Raw genomic sequence first — 4,299 nt, 5'->3', positions numbered from 1 at the left:
AAACCATTATTTTATATTGTAATAATATTTTGCAAGATTACTGTTTTTTTCTGTATTTTTGATCAAATAAATGCAGCCTTGATGAGCAGAAGAGACTTCTTTAAAAACATTACAAGTCTTACTGATCCCAAACCTTTGAACAGCGGTGTATATGTGCTTGTAATAAACTTGCTTATAAGCAAAAATCTATATTCTGTCTTAGCGAAGTGGGGAAAAAATAGATTTTTACATTTTCTGTGAACACCACAAATACGTTCATTTTCCAGTATTTGCCAATTATGATCCTAAGGTGTCTAAAGCGGTTGCTAACCACCACAAATCAAAAAAGGTCCAAGTCCATAGATATGGCTGGAGGATTTATATCATGTTCCAGGGGAAAATTCTAAGTTTGATTAGTTAGAAATTTAATTTTCTCAGCAACCAGCATGATTTGAGGTATCACATGTGTATATTTAAAGGAATAGTTCACCCACAAATGAACATTTGCTGAACATTTACTCACCCACAGATCATCCAAGTTTGTTTCTTCATCAGATTTGGATAAATGTAGCATTGCATCAGTGTCTCAGCAATGGATGCTCTGCAGTGAATGGGTGCCGTCAGAATGAGAGTCCAAACAGCTGATAAAAACATCACAATAATCCACAAGTAATCCAAAAATTTGAAAGCAATTAAAAATTATTATTATTATTATTATTAAATACTTTATTAATCCTTCACAGGAAATTACTTCTTTCTATGTATCATTTATTCATTATATTGTCCATTCTGTCTATCTATCTATCTATCTATCTATCTATCCATCTATCTATCAATTTCTAAGATTAAGAACGATGTAGATCTCTGGTTTGAGGACATAATATTGACTCTAATGTAACATTTATTTGAAACATTTCAGTCTTTATTGCACACTTGAGGAACAGGTTGAAGCTGTAATACACACAGTACATACTTCACTGAAGCAGGCATATCTGAAATGTGTAAAAGTGGTAATCTTATTTTGACAGCAAGGCACCATAAACATCGCAGTTTAGGTGACTGTGTGAATCACAGTGAGCTGCTCAGATTAGAATAAATACAGGATTCAGTGTGTAGTGGGCTAATATAACAGACAAAAAAAAAAAAAGTGTGTTTTTAGCGTTTTGTTGACATGAATGGTTTCTGGAGCTGTAGCGCCACCCTGTGGACACTTCCTGGAACTACAGGAACTCAGCTTCTGTGCAACACTTTCTTTGCCACAGGTTCAGCCAGCTGTAGGGAAATAAAAACAGGCCATGCTAACTAAAGCTTAGTTATCCATTGAATTATTTATTTATTCAGTCATTTAGAACATTTAAACTTTTTTGTTTTGTATTTGTTTCAATTTAAAATAACCCTATTAAACGGACATCTTATCTTATGATGACAGGTAGTGACAGAATTTTCATTTCCGGAGCAAATGTGACTTTTCACATTTTCTGCACTGATTTTGGTTGAAAGTCTGTGTAATTCTGCAGAATGAATTCAAATGCCTGTTTTGAATTTTAAAATGAGCTGAACAGTTAAAAATATTATACAATTTGGGTTAGTTATGCGTGATAAAAAAAAAAAACACTATGCAAGTCAACGGGGACAGCATTTCTCTAAAATTTCCAAACTCATTATGTATTCCTGGGGAAATCATCTGGTAATATGAATGATTTGAACATGCAATGTAGACACAGATTTACCTGCTTTGACACATAACATGTCTTTATCTCAAAATTAAATAAAACCAGAACATGGTCCTCTCATGAAATACCAATGGTTATATAATATGCATTCAAATAAACACTCAAATAAAACCTTGACTTGTATGTAAACATATACAAAAATTGTACATACGTTTTTACATGAACTTTTTAAATAAATAATGCAGGTTAATATGTACATTTGTGTTGAAATAGAAACATTTCAGCGGCTGTAATAGCTTGTTTTCATGACAGATTTATTCAAACATATATTAAACAGCATCAGAACCACATTTACTGTTTGAATTGTTGATAATTGGGTGCATTAGTAAAATCAGGGCTTACTGAAGCTTGGCATCATAAAATGCAGGAAATGATTGGCACATAGATCACTGTCGGTCTGCTTCTGCTCTCAATGCTGTATTTCAGAGGACCTGTGGACAATGATCTTTCGTCTTTAGAGAGCAACTGAACGAGTGTCTGTATGATAGTGATCTTCAGAAATCATTCTAATATGCTGATTTGCTGCTCAAGAAACATTTCTGATTATTATCAGTGTTGAAAACAGTCGTGCTGCACAATATTTTTGTCAGGATTCTTTGATGAATAGAAAGTTCAAGTTCAAAGCATTTATTTGAAAAATAATTTGTAACATTATAAAAGTCTTTACTGACTATTTTTGATCAGTTAAATGTGTCCTTGATAAATGAAAGTATTACTTTCTTTAAAAAATCTTTGAATGGTAATCACAGTTTTAACATTTTAAAAATTGAAAATAACCAGAAACGTTTCTTGAAGACTGGAGTAATGATGCTGAAAATTAAACTTTGATCACTGCAATAAATTACATTTTACAGTATATTTGCACAGAAAACAGTTATTTTAAATTGTACTAATATTTTTAGTACAATTTAACAATAGCTGGGTTTGTCCCTTTTTAACCCAGCACTGGGTTATATTTAACCCAGCATTTTTTAGAGTGTAAGATCAGATCAATACGAACAATCAGTTCCAAAATGAAATACAAAACCTGTGCTAACTGAAACAAAACAAGTTGACAAAAAGATTAAATCCAATATTTGGCAATAACATAGCATAACTAGAAATTTATAAGCAATTTTTTGAAGGGTTGACATTTTTGCCTGGGATCAACATAAGGGGAAAATCATCAAAAAGTAAAAAATTACCAAACTTTTTTGGGAAGTTGTTATACCCTACAAAATAGTAGTTGACTGGCAGGTAGGTCAGCCTATCGTAGCCCTTGGACCGAGGAATCTGATTGGATGAACATTTTATGTTCCCACGCCTTCCACAGACGATATAAACACATTTAGAGCACATAACATAGTGATTGCTTTCGGGATGTGAAGAGACTTTCAACCAGCACAACAAAACAACCCTGCCTTTAAATATGCTCATTTATAAACATGTTCAGAACAGAAATCTGAAGCCAGGTTCAAAAGTCTTGTTATATTTAGTCGACATTAGAGTTTTAGGTTTTCACAGAGAGGATTCTGGATATCTATTTTTATCACTCCATAAATCAGAAAATACAGCTGGGAAAAAATACATTTTCACCATCTTTTTTTTTTTTTTTTTTAGGAGAAAATGTATAAATCGGTGTGAATCATTTATGAACAGACCCCTCAGTAAAAACCTTCATAATATAGATAATAATTTAATACAAATTAAAGTCATTGCAAAATGAAGTAGTTCTACTTGCTTTCTTATTTTCAATGAAATGGTGTTTAGATCATTTTTAAATAAAGAAAACAAAAAAACAAAAAACAGAAAATGCAGTTTGTTGTTGGTAAATTTACATTTGATTTGTGGATATACAATTTGCAAAGAAAATAAATTAACAAATAAATTGTAACAAATGTAATAAATTATAACAAAACAAGCATTGCTTTGATTAGAGTCAGATTCATAATGTCCCAAAACATTCCTTTGAGATTAATGGACACATCTTGCTGATATTATCATTAATAAATGAACCAATATTTTTCCAGAGCTGTTCAGTATAATGACTAAAAAGTCCAGAATAAATGACAGTTTCTGTTTCTTGTATCAATATTAGTCTTATATTTCTTCATAAAATGTTTAACACGGTAACATTTGTTCATTAGTTTGAAAGATACTTCTTTTATTTTATTAGCGAGGAAATATTTCTGTTGCAAAGACCATATTTAGTTTTTTTTTTCCAATTCAAATTTCTCAATAAATTATTCCAATAAGAGATTACAGGCGACAAAAAGGTAGGCTAACTTTTTCAATAAAAATAGAGCTAACTTTGTAATTTCTATCTTTTTTTAACAGAAAAAAAACACATTTTTATTGGTTCAGGAAAATAAGCTTTTTAAGAAGGGAGTGAATTAGAGCGATTTCTTTCTTTCTTTTTTGACAGTTCTCTTTTTTATTTATTTATTTGTATTAATTCTATATGCTGAACAATTAACATTCAAACGTATAACAACAAAATGTTACAAACATGGTGTTCACGTTCAAACAAAACCCATTAACGCGACGTCATCGGCAAAACGCAGAAACTGCGTACGTCACATCCACGCAAAGACACAGTGACGTAGTA

This window comes from Sinocyclocheilus rhinocerous, unplaced genomic scaffold, assembly GCF_001515625.1.
Source record: "Sinocyclocheilus rhinocerous isolate Xijiao unplaced genomic scaffold, SAMN03320098_v1.1 scaffold792, whole genome shotgun sequence".
Classification (NCBI taxonomy): Eukaryota; Metazoa; Chordata; class Actinopteri; order Cypriniformes; family Cyprinidae; genus Sinocyclocheilus; species Sinocyclocheilus rhinocerous.
Note: the sequence above shows the minus strand (reverse complement) of the source record.